This window comes from Thamnophis elegans, chromosome 15 (genome assembly GCF_009769535.1).
Source record: "Thamnophis elegans isolate rThaEle1 chromosome 15, rThaEle1.pri, whole genome shotgun sequence".
Lineage (NCBI taxonomy): Eukaryota > Metazoa > Chordata > Lepidosauria > Squamata > Colubridae > Thamnophis > Thamnophis elegans.
In genome coordinates this window covers 42,713,428-42,730,725 of record NC_045555.1, presented here as the reverse complement: position 1 = coordinate 42,730,725, position 17,298 = coordinate 42,713,428, and the positions used below count along the sequence as shown (strand labels likewise).

Sequence of the window (17,298 nt, the reverse complement as noted above, 5' to 3'; positions counted from 1 at the left end):
TACTTAACATTATTGCAATACACCAGTGTTTCCCAAACTTGGCAACTTGAAGATGTCTGGACTTCAACTCCCAGAATTCCCCAGCCAGCATTCCCTGGGAGTTGAAGTCCAGACATCTTCAAGTTGCCAAGTTTGGGAAACACTGCAATACACCATCAACCGAACTGGATGGAAAATGTACTGCAATTTCTTACGTGGCAAGTTTCAACCCGTGTAGCTATGGTATCGCATTAAAATGCGAACTCATACTCTTTTGCATAGCAACTTCTGTCAATACCTATGTAAATAGTTACTCATCCTCCTCCTAATCTCATTTCCGGGATGGACTGGGGACCTTTTATAGTCCATTTTTAGTAGCAGGTAATTCTTACCTTGGCATCATCTGTATTTGCAGCTTGTAAAACTTGCAGAAGACTCAAATGTGGTGTAGTGGTTAAGGCATCCCACCCAAAATTGGGAGACTTGAGTTCTAGTCCTGCCTGAGGCACAAAGCCTTTTATACCAATCATTTTCTCACCTCTAGGAAGAGATTCACCTCTGTAAATCATGTCATGTAGGTTAAACCTCTATTTTTCTTAATTAAAGAGTAACTCTGAGAGTTCAGTTTCAGAATAAAATGAAAGCAAACAAGATTGTTGTCACAAGAAGAAAATCTATTTTAGTCTCCTAAGAATTTAATTCAGATGATTGCTATGCGAAGGCCACAAGAGAAATAATACTTGGGGAATGTTGATATATCCTCCTGAATTCAGGGCCATTTCTAACCATTCTTAGTTATTGAATTCAAAAAGTAATTAATCTTGTGGCTTTGTATGAGCAAACCAGCATTTAAGTGTTAGCAAGTGCAGAATTGCGATTTTTCATTTTAGTTGGGGGTCCAAGAACATTGTGAAGGGATTAGAATGATTTAAGTTTTCCTTTAACTGAATGATTGAAAAGAGAAATGAAATACCTTTTTTTCTTCTCTTACTTGTTTTGTAGACAACAAAACAAAAACAAGAAGCAAAGATGACTAATCTGGAAACAGAATTATAATGGTAAATATGCTCCCTATTTTATGCAATTTTTCCATTTATAAGAATGCCTATCTTCTTAACTTTTTATTGGAATAATCTTCTTATGCATCTGGGTTAATAAAGGATGGAAGGAAATCTGTTGAGCCAGAGGATTTTAAGAGCAGTGCATTACCGAAAAAGGGATCATATTTTAAAAGCATTCTAATTAATCAGCTATTTGTGTCTCATGTCCTCTGTAAAACTTGCTTTTCACTTTTATATTTATTATGTACTTGTTTGCACAGCTATATAAACTAGATTATCTTTCAACTAAGGTTAGATTTTTTCAGGTGTGGCTATTTATTTTTCCAAGTACCGGACTCCCACTGACATTTTTAAGGATAAGAGAAAGAAAAGTACACTATAAAACTTCCTTCCAATAGAGAGCAATTCAATTAAATTTCTCTCTCTCACTATAATATAATTTGGAAGTCAAGAGGAGCAAACTGCTGAGAGGGGATGTATCTTGCTTCTAAATAAGGTTATCTTAAAAGAATATTTGTTTCATATGCGAGGGAGGGAAGGAAATACCACTTCCTTAAAAGCAAACATATAGGTTAGTTTTTAAATGTGTTTCCAGATTAATTGAGAAAACCCTTAATCTGGCAAAATATTTGTGTGTGTGTGCGTTACAAACAATGCTATATGATCTTGAAGTAATACGTTTTAAACTATAACGGAGAAGCGGCGGTAAATCAGCATGAATGGTATGAAAAATTCAGTATGTCTAAAAATAAACTAAGATAGGAATTCCTGTCCTGTAAGCCAATTATATGTAAATGTTCTCTTTCTGATCTCCCTTAGATAACTATGATATAGCACAATAGATGACATGGAAAGCTTCCTATTTGGTCTAGCCAGGAGGATACTAGCTTGAAAGTGGTTAGCATAGAAGCTAAGAAAAGGGGCCGAACCAGTAAATAGGTAGTCTTCGCTTAACTATGTTACTTGGAACTGAAATTTCCATTACTAAGCAATTCAGCTGTTAAGTCACGTGACCACATGGCTTAGTGGCAGCAATCCTGGCACAGTCTGTTGCTGTTGTTAAGTGAGAATTGCAACTCATTAAGCAAGGATATCCTTGCAACTTGATGCTGGGTTCCAACAAGGAAAGTCAGTGGTGAAGCCGGCTGGAAGTCAAAAGTTCTGGTGGGCTCACAAGCACTGAAACACATGGCTGCCACTGGGTAGTACAGGATGTTTGGGTGACTAGAATGAACGCGGCAGGGATAGGTTGCCTGCTATTGGGTGAGGGAGGGCATGAGAATGATTGGTGAGGCATAGTACCGGTGTGGCAGGGCCGAAGTGGTTGCTGCTAGGGTACGTGTGACCAACACCAGAGGTGGGTTCCTACCAGTTCGCACCTATTCGGTAGAACCGGTTCGTCAAATCTACCGAACAGGTTAGAAGAGGTTCCACCAGTGGATCCGGAAAGCAGGCCACACCTACAGAAGAGGGTCCAAAATTTTTTGAAACCCACCACTGACCAACACGGTTGCTGCTGGGGGGTGGGTGGGGCGGCGGATGCAAGTGACTTATTGCAGTAACTTGTGGCCTTCTCTACCAGCTTCTCCGTTGACTTTGCTTGTGGGAAGCTGGCAGAGAAGGTTTCAAATGGTGATCATATGACAGGACGCTTCAGCTGTCATAAGTGAGGACTGGTAAATGTCTGCTGGTTGTTGAAGTGCCTGAATCTTGATCACATGACCATGGGGATACTGTGACCAGGGCCGGATTTTCCTATAGGCTAACTAGGCTTCAGCCTAGGGCCTCAAGATCAAGAGGGGCCTACGTTCAAATTGTTAGCAAAATTAAAATTACACTATTCTAAAAACAGTGAACACTAAAACACTGAACCGAAAATAAGGAGAAATTCTACGCATATGACTAATAAACAAACATAAAAATGTATTGGTTAAGATCGTTCCAGCGCCACGGCAGTTGGGGAGCCCGCCCACGTTCCCGGCACCGGCAGTCGGGCGAGAGGTGCGGCCGCTCCCAGTAGCCGCCCCGTCAATGCGGAGCCCACCAGCAGCCAGGCAGGTGAGGGCGAGGGGGCCGAGCCGGGCAACTGAGCGCAGCAGGGGAGGCGGCTGGCCTCGCTGCCTTTGCCACAGAGCAGAGCCGCCCTCCGTCGGGAGGCCAGCTATATATATCGATATAAATTGATATATATCACAGTAATGATGTATTTTATTGTCTCTCATGTAATTTACAAACTTAAAAATGGGAGGTGAAAGGGACTCATAAGTGGAATAGCCTAGGGCCTCTTTTCATCTAAATCCGGCCCTGACTGTGACAGTCTTGTATAAGTACAAGGATTGGCCATAGTTACTTCTTCAGCACTATTGTGTCTTTGACTGTTTGCTAAGCACTGCAGTCTTTAAGCGAGAACTATATTTAAAGAAGAAAGGATATGACTTGACTTAGTAAACCTTAATTGTTTGTGACTGGATGGACAGATAGCCCGGATGCAACAGAGTCAAAAAGCCTATTTATCAAAAAGGAGCATCTGGACAAATATATTAACTTTTGTGTCTTGTTTTTTTTTAAAACTTCATTAATGATTTAACCGTTCATCAACCTGACCCCAGAAAAAAAGTTGCATAAAAGGGGACAAAAAAAAGAACCAAATAGGGCCACGATTTGGAAGCATATATAAATCTATCTAGAATCTGAAAGAGATCTTTAGAGTTGTAAATATTTACTTTCAGTACGTTCGCCAGAAGAGAAATTAACTTATTGAGAACAACTGAGCCGAGGTGGCGCAGTGGTTAGGGTGCAGTACTGCAGGCCACTTCAGCTGACTGTTATCTGCAGTTCGGCGGTTCCAATCTCACCGGCTCAAGGTTGACTCAGCCTTCCGTCCTTCCGAGGTGGGTGAAATGAGGAACCAGATTGTTGTTGGGGGCGATATGCTGACTCTGTAAACCGCTTAGAGAGGGCTGAAAGCCCTATGAAGCGGTATATAAGTCTAACTGCTTTTGCTATTGCTAACTACTTTGTTGATGTTGATGCGCCAATATGACATCTCTAATAAATGTATACTTTGAGAAAGATACTTGTCTCAGAGTTTTAATTCTGTTGGGGGGGGGGTGTTACTTGCAACCCAGACCCTAAACTGAATAAAACAACCCTTGGTAGAAGAAATTGTGAGGATTTTGCTGTTGTGTTATTTTTTTAGCCAAATTATTCCCACAGTTTTAAAAACCATTAATCCCAAATAATTCCTAGGATTACCAATAAAATTTTATAGTTTTTCAATATAAAATCTAGCTACCAAGTCTACCTCCTCTAAGAATTAATATTTCTACACTGCAACATTTCAAAAGACAAGGGATAAATTAAATATTTGTCCAAAACTATTTAAGTAATTTTTTCCACTTCTTCAAGTACTTGCCGTGAAAATGCCTACATGAGTACTGCCACAAGTTATTCTAAAGTGTAATAATTTTATTAAAACTTTTCCAGTACAAGGGTTATGATTAATATAATGTAATTTTAAAGGAATGAATTATTTTATAGTTTGTTCTTGATGATTCACTAAGATATTAGATTACATATTATAAAGAGTTTGCAAATGACTCACAGAATTCAGATCCAAGATCCCTTCTTACGTGAATTTTTTAAAACTTTGAGGAGTGTCTATTATATTTAATTTAAAAGTTCTATATAATATTTCAAGATTTTTTTTCATTTTAAATAATTTACTGGAGACATGAAAAACTGTTCAACATTGTTACATATTCTGGATTGGGCGGTTTTTATAAGACCTTATTAAACTTCTCTTATTAAAAACCAGGATGGAATATGTGACCAATCCTTCATCTTCTAGATATATTTAGTAAAAAACAGGAGTTTGAGCAATAATCAAATGCTAATCTACAAATTCTTAATTTACCGATTATGTGTTCACTCTTACTAATTACAAGCATACAAAAAAAAAACCCCTTGTTCAGACTTGCGTAATCAAAAGTAGGAGTGTTATCAAAACTCAGTTGTGTTTTCTGGTGCACTGGCCACCAAAGCACAGAGTGACTTTTGACCACACTTTACTTTGCAAGTATGTACAAACCAAGGAGTAAAACTTGGAACACTTTTTATGAGAACGTGACATAATTCTGTGACCCTCATCTTCTGCCTAAACCCCCTTACAATCACAAGAGTTTTAATAAACCTTTTACTAACTAGTTTTATTGGAGTTGAGGTTTATTATTTTAGTAGTTTAACAGTATCACAAGATTTTAGAATTCTCCTCTATGGAAAATTCTTGCTCTAATCCTCTAATTTCAATCCTATAAAGTTTACTGGCCTCTCTCGTGTTAGACATATGTATCAAGGAATTTAAAAGTTGGGTGATTTAGAATTTTGTCCACAGGAACGTAAAGTAAAAATCAAGAGAGGAACTGGTGGCAGAGGGATATAGTTGTCAGTGGTTCTTATCTACAGTTATTTGAAAGGTTTAAGATGATGGTTTTTAACGAGATGGCTAAATTGCTTTCTTTGATCAGACAAAAGATAATACAGTATCTATGTTTACTTTAATTTTTTTTGCAAGAATTTTTTTAAACGAAACAAAAATCATCATCTTACATTACATCTTGTAGAAAGTGTGTCAATTAGCTTTCGTGCGTCTCTTGCACAGTCATTACTTATATTCATATCGGATGTCAAAGATTCTTAATGAGTCATACTATCAGCATAGCATAGTTCTCATTTGACTGAAGTTGTTTTAGAATCCTTTTGCCTAAAATAATCCATAGTTAAAAACACAACCACCTGATGGCATTTCATTAGTTATTACAAAAATCATCCAATAACCTTAAGCCTTTATAACATACTCTAAATAAAGATTAGTTGACCAAGTTTCTAAGCCTTTTTTCCCCCAAGTCACTGTTTGCAATTTATATCCAAATTCCTTATATTAAACCAATACATATATATGTTGTTAACTATATCTCATCATTTCATTGTTATTGTTATTATTAATATTTGTTAACAAAATCATTTTCTACTTATATCCAACTTCCGCACCTCCAGCCAACATAAATATGTACCTTGTTACCATTATCAACTATTTATTTAACAAAGCAATCTAAAGATTACTAAATTCCTACTTATTAATCACCAAACTTAGCTACTTTTTTATTATCAACTTTCATATATCAACCTGTATCCTTCCGGAAGGCATATAGTCTTATTTCTTTTGCCATTTGTGGAGTTAATCTTCTGTTTATTTCCTTGGTAAAGTTTTAATGGACATTTTTGGAGCTCCATCTCCATCATTTTTTTCTAGTATAAACTCTATCTTCTTCTCAGTTCTCTCAGTTGCCGCCAATAAATTTTGAGTTCCATCCAAAATCTTTTGCAAACTTAAAGTTTCATCTTCTGAAAATTGATCCATATTTCCAAATTGTAAATTACTGCCACTCTAGCTGTCCAGACTTTATATATATATATATAAAGCACTTCAATCCACAAAGTGTAATTACAAAAGAAAAAAAAAAAGCATACTAACCAAAACAATCCAATGCAGGTCAATTTTGCTGCTTACTTCTTCTGCTTAAGGATTTAATTTTGCATAAAAAAAGAAGTTTTTTGGGGCAGTCTTTTTCAAAACAGAAAGGATTCCTCACCAGACGGACACACTTTCTCTTTCCGTTTCCTTCCATTCCAAAGCCATCCCAACTTCATCAGCCTAGGCTGCCTTTTGTCGCCAGTTTGAAAACCTTCTCTTGGATCAATCAGGGACTTTGCGGGGTTCCTGAGATTAGCAAGATATAGTCTTCCTGTTCACTGTCTCTTCGGGACAGTTTAGGTCCGATTGGACCACCCAGCGGCAAAAGTATCGGCGGCAGTCTCGGAGCATTGAGACCGCACCTCCGTACCGTCGCAGCGTTGGCTCCTCCTCCAGTATCTATGTTTATTGTTGACTAAAAAACCCTTATGAGCTTATGGGCAAAATAGAAAAAAAACCTTATGATTTATGTTTTGATGAGTAAACAGGATAGATTATAGAAAGAAGACAGTCTTTCTTTTTCCCCCTATTTCAAGTGAAAATATTCTTTGGAGTTTAAGCAATAGTTTAAACAATAGCAAATATCCCGTTTCCAGTGTCCCATGCTGTTAGATCTTAATTCATAATTGCCTCATTATGAACTCTAAAATCACACTTATATAAACCAGATATTGATAAAGAGGGGAAAATATGTTCTTTAAAAATGTCCTTTGTGCACTCTGTTGTAATATTTGTTGAGATTTGTTTTAGGACTGAATCTTACTTTGAGTGGCTTATTTATTTATTTATTTATTTATTATTATTTATTTATTTGTCTTGTATGCTGCCCACTCCCGGAGGACTCCGGGCGGCTCACAAAAGACAAGGGAAAAGGGGGGAACGAGACAAAGACAACATATTAAAAACAAGACCAACATTCACAATTTCCGTGGAGGTAGATGTTTCTCAGCTCCCCCCAGGCTGCTGGAACAGCCAGGACTTGGTGGCTTTGCGGAAGGCCGGGAGGGTAGTAAAGGTCCGGATCTCAACAGGGAGCTCGTTCCAGAGGGCCGGAGCTGCAACAGAGAAGGCCCTCCCCCGGGGAGTCGCCAGCCAACATTGCCTGGCAGATGGAATCCGGAGGAGACCTAACCTGTGCGATCTAATTGGTCTGAGAGAGGTAATCGGCAGGAGGCGGTCTCTCAGGTACCCAGGTCCGATGCCATGTAGGGCTTTATAGGTAGCGACCAGCACCTTGAAGCGGATTCGGAGACTAATAGGTAGCCAGTGCAGCTCGCGGAGGATAGGTGTAACGTGGGTGTACCTTGGTGCACCCACAATCACTCGCACGGCTGCATTCTGGACTAATTGGAGTCTTCGAACAGTCTTCAAGGGCAGCCCCATGTAGAGCGCATTACAATAGTCCAGTCTTGAGGTCACAAGGGCGTGAGTGACTGTCTGAAGGGCCTCCCGATCCAGGTAGGGTTGCAATTGGTGCACCAGGCAGACCTGGGCAAAGGTCCCCCTGGTCACAGCCGACAGATGGTGTTCTAAAGTCAGCTTGACCCATCCTTGTTGTTTTCTTAGCAATGTCATGGAACTTCTTATCACTATCATTTTTTAGCATGAAGGGCATCCACACCCACACATCCAAATCCAACCAGCCAACCACAGAATCAATTTTCCAGTGTAACCTGCATTACTACCAAGGGCTAGCCTTTGGTGTTACATTCTGCCACTTACCTGGAAAACAGTCTTGGGATAAGAAAAATATTAGCAATAATCTAAGTGGATATTTTTGGAATGAGAAAGGGACTATGCTAACTTGTTATAAGAAACTGAAATACTGTATTTGCATTTTATTTTATGGTATAAACGTTCAAAAGGCATTTCTTTATTGGGGGATTAAATTAAGTTGGAGCACATAAATGTGAAGTTATTTCGGAGTAGTTTCCTAAAATATTTGAATTTGTTGAACTTTAGTACGTCAATTTTTAAATGCTAAAATGGATAGCACATAATGATGGGTGAGCCCTGGTTTCAGCTAGCAGAAACCATCTCACTTCCTAATCTCATTTAGAGAGGAAACTGCTATTTTTTCGTTGATCTCAAGGCTTGAAAGTGAACAATACTTTTCAGAATTCAGTTTATTTTTCTTGCCATGCTTTTAATGCAGAAACTGGGCTTTCTTTCTCGACAGCCTAAATTTTTGTAAGGCGCTTTCCTCCTCCTCCATCTCCATCCCTACACCGGATTTAAGAATTTAGTTAGATATAACAACAAGTATTAATACTTAGAACTTTTAGTCCCTTCCTTTTTCCACTGCTGAAATTATTAAATCATTTAGTTCAAGACTAAAATGCCATCATGCAACGTAAGTCTTGACATCAAATGTGATAAATTGGCCATATACGTAAACATGCATTTACAACACTGCCTTCCTATTTTATTTCTCCATGCAACTATTTTGCTATGTAGTAGTATAAAACAAACTTCCTTCAAATATGTTATGTGTGCGAGCAAACAAATACACACACATGTGCATCTACTGTGCTACCAACATCATTATTATGGAATATAAGATTTTTAAAAAGTTACGTTATTCCTGATCCAAGGAACAAGATCTGATGCAATATAATATGTAGATCCACCTATATATAGTAACAGATAATAATAATCAAAGGAAAAGTTGACTTGTTCCACTGTTACTAGAAAGGAAGTTGTATAATTTTTGCAATGAACTGAGTACTACTGGACTCAGCCTTCCATCCTTCCAAGGTTGGTAAAATAAGGACCCAGATTGTTTGGGGAAATATGCTGACTCTGTAAACCGCTTAGAGTAAAACATTGTGAAGCGATATATAAGTCTTAAGAACTATTGCTATAAGAGATGTATCCCATTTTTCGGAGTATAAGATGCACCGGAGTATAAGACGCACCAAGGTTTTGAAGAGGCATATTTTTTTTAAAGTAGGTGGGTAGATAGAGGGATAGAGAGGGAGAGAAAGAGAGAGAAATACTGTAGGTAGGGAGGGAGAGAGAGAGAGTAGTTGGTAGGTAGGTAGATAAAGGGATAGAGAGATAGAGAAATAGAGAGAGATAGAGAAATACAGTAGGTATTTCTACTGGGGGGGTATTTCTACTGGGGGGGGAGAGTATGTAGATAGGTAGATGTTTCAAGGTGTATTTATCCATGTGCTGGAGAAAGAAATCGCTGACAATCTGCAATACTTAAGACTTTGTTTCTGCTGGCATAGCTCTTAATCAATGTAATTCTCATCAATCAATTAAAGAGCTTTCCAAAAGGGGAAAAAAAGTTTTTGCACTCTGCAAACCTCCCAAAAATGGCCCGTTTTTCACAAAAATGGGCCCATTTTTTTTAAAGGCATGAATAGCCTTGGGGGGGGGGCTTGCAGAGTGCTCCTGGAAGGGGGGGCAAAAATGGCTCATTTTTTGTGAAAAAGATCCCATTTTTAATCAAAAAAATTGCATGCATAGCCTTATGGAGGCTTATAAAATACTACTGGGGGCTGGGGGGGGGAATGGCCTTTTTTTTGCTCATTTCTGCCCTCCCCAGCCCCCAGGACTCTCTGAAAGCCTCCATAAGGGTATGCACGGCCGTTTTGGTGAAGGGGCGGGGCTTCGGGAGGCAAAAAATGCTGTATTCGGTGTATAAGACGCACCCAGATTTTCAGCCTCTTTTTTGAGGAAAAAAATGGTGTGTCTTATACTCTGAAAAATACGGTAATGCTTCAGATTCTACATACAGTATGTAACATTTGTTCCAATGTGCAGCTTATGCCTTTTCATAGCAGCCTGTGCTCTTCTTTTTCTTTGAAACAGCCATCTGGTTTCTCTGCTTGGAAGATTGTCAAATTCTTTTAGCATAGCTCTGTAAGGTTGGCCTTGTTACATCCTAGGGCCTTGGATCTCAATTGATCAAAGAACGTTCTTGTTTGGCTTCTAAACAAAGACATTGTAATCAAGAAAAATTTAACTTCAATAAGCAGATTTTGCTTTTTTTCTCCATGGTTTACTCATTGTGGGGTTATTGTTGTTTTTTTGCTTAAAGCAGGGTGTATCAATACAGCATTTTATATCCTGATATATTTTTTTTCTTTATTCCAATTACAATTATACAAATGTGTTGTGACAATTTGTTCTTAGGGTATTTTAAGGAAGTGTAATGAAGCTTGATCTGTATCTGCGTATTGACAGGGGCGTCAGATTGATTACAGTAATTGATATTTGAGATTTGATTTAAGTGTAGCTTTTAGATTGAGATCGTTTGCCTCTATCATTTTATTTATTTATTTATTTATTTATTTATTTATTTATTTATTTATTTATTTATTTGTCTTGTATGCCGCCCACTCCCGGAGGACTCCGGGCGGCTCACAAAAGACAAGGGAAAGGGGGGGAACGAGACAAAGACAACATATTAAAAACAAAACCAACATTCACAATTTCCGTGGAGGTAGATGCTTCTCAGCTCCCCCCAGCCTGCTGGAACAGCCAGGACTTGGTGGCTTTGCGGAAGGCCGGGAGGGTAGTAAGGGTCCGGATCTCAACAGGGAGCTCGTTCCAGAGGGCCGGAGCTGCAACAGAGAAGGTTCTCCCCCGGGGAGTCGCCAACCGACATTGGCTGGCAGATGGAATCCGGAGGAGACCTAACCTGTGCGATCTAATTGGTCTCATCAAATTATTTAGACAAATACAGGTGTGTAGAAATACCACATTGCTAGTTCCACAACAGTATTGTATCGAGGGCAGAGATATTTGCAGTGATGCCCAGAAGTAGAATTGGATGCAGGCAGAATGTAGAATACTATAGTACAGTGATGGCACACCTTTTCGGCACTGAGTGCCAAAAAGGGATCCCTCATGTGTGCCCATCAGGGCCACAATCTAGCTGTTCAGGGGGCAAGCGAACGCCAGAAAAGAAAATTCCAGTTTCTGGCGCATGCATTCACGCTGCCCAGCCAGTCTTCTGGTTACTGGCACACAGGTACACAAGACAATCAGCTTTTGGCATGCATGCTCATACTACAAAACAGAAGAGCGACTCTTCCAGTTTCTGGCATTGCCGCATGCACAAAGGCCAGCTGATTGTCGCTTATTCGTGCGCGCCAAAAGCTCAGAAGAGGAACAGGCAACACTGTGGGTGCCATGGCTCTCTGTGTGCCATTTTGGGCATGCGTACCATAGGTTTGCCATCACGGCTATAGTATAAAGCTAAAATTCCAGTTTTATAAAACACAACGCTTAAAAACAACGGAGGAATTTGAGAATATATTTGTAAGCAAGGACTTCCTATGCTTGCAGTTAAAAGACTTTTAGTCCTGATAGGAAGCCTCTTGAATAGCAATAGCAATAGCAGTTAGACTTATATACCGTTTCATAGGGCTTTCAGCCCTCTGTAAGTGGTTTACAGAGTCAGCATATCGCCCCCACAGTCTGGGTCCTCATTTCACCCACCTCGGAAGGATGGAAGGCTGAGTCAACCTTGAGCCGGTGAGATTAGAACCGCTGAACTGCAGATAGCAGCCAGTTGAAGTGGCCTGCAGTACTGCACCCTAACCACTGCGCCATGGCATTATGAAATTGAGAGAATGGGTGATAACACTTATGAGTTTAAGGAGCAATTAGGTAAGAAATTAAACAATTATGTAAGAAATTGAAAAAAATTAGTTTGTAAATTGCTGAATCAAGCAGCAGTACTACTTAGGATTTCTGGCTTCTCACAATATCCTAAGCCTTAATTGAATTATTTTTGTGCTAATATGTGAACCCACCCATTATGGCTTAACATTGTTTGGCAGCTTGTTTAACAAACCAGGGCTAGATTAGCCTGATTTAACATGATATGTGAATTGATTTCCCCTCTCTTCCATCACCCACCCCGTCCCATATATTCACACCAGACATGAAGTCAAATTAGCTGTACAAGTGGAGTTTATTGTTCCATACGTTAAGTGGAAAAAATATCGGTATAGATAGAGGGATTTAGGTAAATCCTTTGGGGCTTGTGCCGAGTGATTGATTGATCAGTGTCATCAATTTGGTATCAAGGGTTAGCGACCTCATGGATAGATTTTATCTCGTGGTTTGTCTTCTGTTTGACCTTTTGAGTCTCTTGGTAGTGCATTCATTGCTGCCATAATTAAATCCATCCATCTTGTTGATGCTATCCTTTCTCCTTTTCCCTTCAACTTTTCCAAGTATCATAAGCATCTAAGGAACAGGGTCCCCACATGACCAAAATATGATAGACAGGGCCTGGTCGTTATGGTAGTGCTTTGGAGGGAAATGTGGGCTTGTTTTGTGATATCCTGAAAAGTCTTCAACCCAAATTGAAATGCATCAAAGTCTTATTTATTGCCTCTGGCAGATCAAAATGTTGCAGCTATAGGGCTGTAGGAAAAATTATTGCCGTGACAATTATAATTTTTGTTGGTGTAAACCTAAGTCAACCTTTTTATACCTACCGCCCACTTGTGTATCTCTGTTAGTAGTAAAATTTTCTAACCACCCACCAGTTCCACAGTAATGGTGATTTATAAAATAGGGAAGTAACTTTACTTTATAAAATTTATAAAGCAGAGTTACAGCAAACCCCTACCGCCCACCATGAAAGCTGGAATGCCCACTAGTGGGTGGTAGGGACCAGGTTGACTACCACTGGTGTAGACCAACTCACCTATTAGGTCATTTCAAATGTATGTTAGTATATGCTATCTTAAGAGGGACCCAGTGGCTCAGTGGCTAAAATGCTGAGCTTGTTGATCGGAAAGGTCGGCAGTTTGGCGGTTTGAATCCCTAACGCCTCATAACAGAGTGAGCTCCTGTTATTTGTCCCAGCTTCTGCCAACCTAGCAGTTCGAAAGCATGTAAAAATGCAAGTAGAAAAATGGGAACCATCTTTGGTAGGAAGGTAACAGCGTTCCATGCGCCTTCGTCATTTCGTCATGCTGACCACATGACCCCAGACAGCGCTGGCTCTTTGGCTTACAGAGATGAGCATCACCCGCTAGAGTCGGGAACGACTAGCACATATGTGCAAGGGGAACCTTTACCTATGCTATATGAATAATTTCCTGTTTGAATACCTTATGTTTCCTTTTAATAAATTTTAATGAGTACTTTTAAAAAAGAAATGAAAAGTTGCATGCATGATTATTAATGATCCTTATCAGGGTGGATCTGATTTAAATCAACTCAATTTAAATCATAATTTTTAAAAAGCAACTTAACTCTGAGTTTGAGTTTGTGGATTAAATGTTCTGCATGTCTGTTCACTATTTACTATTCACTTTTTTAATAATATACGTTTTATTTTCCATTTTCATAACATATAATCACATGTATACTATTACATAGCCAATATCCTATTGTATTAAGTAGTAATTACATCAGTTCCTCTTGTCATCAACGCCCAAAAAGATAAAAACCCATTATTGGCTCTTCTGCTCTCCATACACCTCTTTCTTCTACCTCTCTCCTACCTCCTTTCTTCCCTCCATCATCCTTTTCTACTCTACTTCCCCTTCCTTTCTCCTTTTCCTCCCTCTTCATTCCACTCCTCCTGATCCTCCTCCTCTTCCCCCCTTACCCTCTCCCTATCCCTCTCTTCCTATCTTTCTTCTCTCCTCTGCTTCCCACTCTTCTACATCCTGTCTTCCCTCCATCCTTTTCTACTCTACTTCCCCTTCCTTTCTCCTTCTCCTCTCTTTTCATTCCACTCCTCCTTATCCTCCTCATCTTACCCCCTTACCCTCTCTCCTATCCCTCTCTTCCCATCTTTCTTATCTCCTCTGTTTCCCACTCTTCCTCTCATTCACTTGGTGTATTTCAGCTTCTGAGCAAACTCCATTCTATGTTGATGGTATTTATGCTTCCATATCAATATACTTATATCAATATACTTAACATATCTTAGTTTTAAAGAACAAATAAGAGAAGACAGTATACATGTGCAATTTACTATTCACTTTTAATGTCTTTGCTATTCTTTGCTAGACCATAAAAGTATATGACTTATCTATTTATACATGACTTATATGTACATTTTTACAGCTTCTATCTCGATAAGAAAAGAATAAAAGTCCATACAGGAAGTCCTTGACTTACAGTATGACCGGTCTTTTAACAAACTTTCAAAGCTACAATGGACCTTCCCAGGGTGATTTATAATCCAGAATGCAAATTCCAATGGCTGCCCCTCCCCAATCCCATGATCTCATTTTGGGTGTTTTGGCAATTGGCCCAACATCTACAGCTGCTTGCATGAAATATGTGATTCTGTATTTATGACTTTTTTTTGCTGGAAACCAACATTTACTTCCACTTTCTGGCAAACAGTATCCATTGATTTGCTTAATGACTGCAGCATTTGCGTAACAAAACCCTCAAAAAAACGTAAAATCAGGTGTGGTCAGTACAACTTAAAACAACAATTCTAGGCTCAATTAAACTTGTAACTTAACAGGTGCGGTGATTCACAACTATGGCTAGAAAAGGTGTGAAATGGGGCAAAACTCACTTAACTTGATTATCTCGATTATTGGAAATTTTGTGATTAATTATGGTCATAAGTCGAGGATTACTTGTAGTAACTTACTTGAAACTGCTATTTAAAAAAAAAATCTATTGGGAAAAAAGTCTTGGACAACCCAACCTATTAGTTAGATTGTTATTCGTCATACTGGAATAATTAAGGTTCCTTGTGTCAGCGGCCTCGTGGCTTTATTAAATCAGGAATTCAAAGTTACTATACTATGTCTTGCTTAAAGGAACAATTCTTTTATTACTTGTACAGTGTTTGGTTTTTACATATGGCACATTCTGACTGCAATAAAACAAAAGTATTATCTTTGCATATCTACCTTAACAACGGTAATTATGCAACATTAATCCATAGCCAGCAGAGCAATGCCATCTCTTTAAACCCTTGTGTATACATTTCCAGAACTTATCCTGGATAGTACATCTTAATGCAACTTTAATAACTCTCAAACGCTAATTGGTCATTCATTCTAAAGATTTATCTCAGAGTGAGATTCAGTTTTAACTTTTTCTGTATTCAAAATATTCCATGGCAAAGTGTCACAGCTTTTATACGGGACACAAATGAAGATGTGGATTGACAGTACTGTTTACTCGCATAGACGTATGCCATAAATAATATTTTTTTTAAAGAAAAACCTCCGTCTTCCATAGATTGCGTTCCACAGGCACACAATTTCTGCCAGAGCCACCTAACACAGTGGCGCCCCAACCTGTAGAACATGGTCCACTACCAGTCTTTGTTCTATTCACAACCAGGCCAATGATGGCTGGGTGGTGCATGTGCGCGTGCACTGTCCCACTTGTGCAAGTGTCATGGCCGATTCTGGCCTCACTCACACGAGCATTTCAGGAACTTTTGGCCCCGTTCGCCAAGCAACAGGTGAATGCAATAGCAATAGCAATAGCAGTTCGATTTATATACCGCTTCATAGGGCTTTCAGCCCTCTCTAAGCGGTTTACAGAGTCAGCATATCGCCCCCAACAACAATCCGGGTCCTCATTTCACCCACCTCGGAAGGATGGAAGGCTGAGTCAACCTTGAGCCGGTGAGATTTGAACAGCCGAACTGCAGAACTGCAGTCAGCTGAAATAGCCCACAGTGCTGCATTTAACCACTGTGCCACCTCGGCCCTTCCCACAAAACGTGCAGGTGCACGTGTCTGCCCCTCCCACAAAACCATCCCCTCTACCCCCTTCCCGCTCTGCGCCGTCAATCCGGAAAGGTTGTGGAACTCCGATCTAACAGTTCTAACTCATTTTAAGACAGTTGCTAGCCTCCCATTATTTAATTTTGGTATAAAAATTAAATACAGCCTGGGGCTGTTGAGTTCCATCCCCACTCGAATTGGTGCGCTAGTTGAGACCTTTTTAAATTGTTTTGTAGTGTTGTTTGTTTCTGTTGCCTTCCCTTTTGTATTGTTCCCCCCCCCCCCCTTTCCCTTGGTTTTGTTAGCTGCCCTGAGTCCCTCGGGAATAGGGCGGCATACAAGTTGAATAAAACCTAAACCTAACCCTAAATCTCCCTAGGAAAGAAATCTGCTGGAAAACACCTATTCACATTCTAGTCTCCAATAAACCTATATGCCCAAACAATGCCCTCGCTTGAACTTTGAAGGCAGATTTCAGATACTGTCCAAAGGACAGGATCGCTGCCACTGTGTCAAAAATAGAGGAGAACATTTAACATTCTCTGCGACATGCTCCATTTATGCTGCGATTAGGAATAAAATACAAGTCCCATTTAACAGGCTCTCAGGCTGAATGTTTTCCAAGTGTTTTGCTGACTGAATCGTTCCATTACATTAGATATCAAGTGGCCATTTCGATTTCATTGTCTATTAACATTTGGAAGAAATAGATACCTAGCAGACCTTTTTGACTTCTGGCCAATTATAATTTTAGAATTAGCCTCCCCTAATTTCTAGTCACGTATGCGTTGTAACCCTGGGTAGATATCTAATGTTGTGTTGTAATGTGTTTACTACAGTAAACTTTTTACCTAATGTTTATTTAAAATAGCAGATAGGAAAAGCTCTCTAGAAGTGTATGTTAATGTCATATAACAGCTCAGATAACATCGTTGTGTTGCGTTTAATTTATTCTTCCAGCTGAAAACCGACTTGTCTGTCATCTAGAAAGTGAAGTTGATTCCAGTTTTATTTAAGGAAGGAATGGCTA

General features: G+C 39.4%; 1 protein-coding gene across 2 annotated transcripts in view; it reads left to right on the top strand.

Annotated features, from left to right (window-relative positions):
- Positions 1–17,298, top strand: part of SGMS1 (sphingomyelin synthase 1) — a 107,350-nt gene that overhangs the window by 33,186 nt on the left and 56,866 nt on the right. The window contains exon 2 of one of the 2 annotated variants that reach the window (XM_032231881.1): positions 982–1,037. The exons of the other annotated variant lie outside the window; for it this stretch is intronic. The gene's annotated coding sequence lies outside the window, so the exon portion shown is untranslated. The remainder of the gene's footprint in view (positions 1–981; positions 1,038–17,298) is intronic. 2 annotated transcript variants of the gene reach the window in all.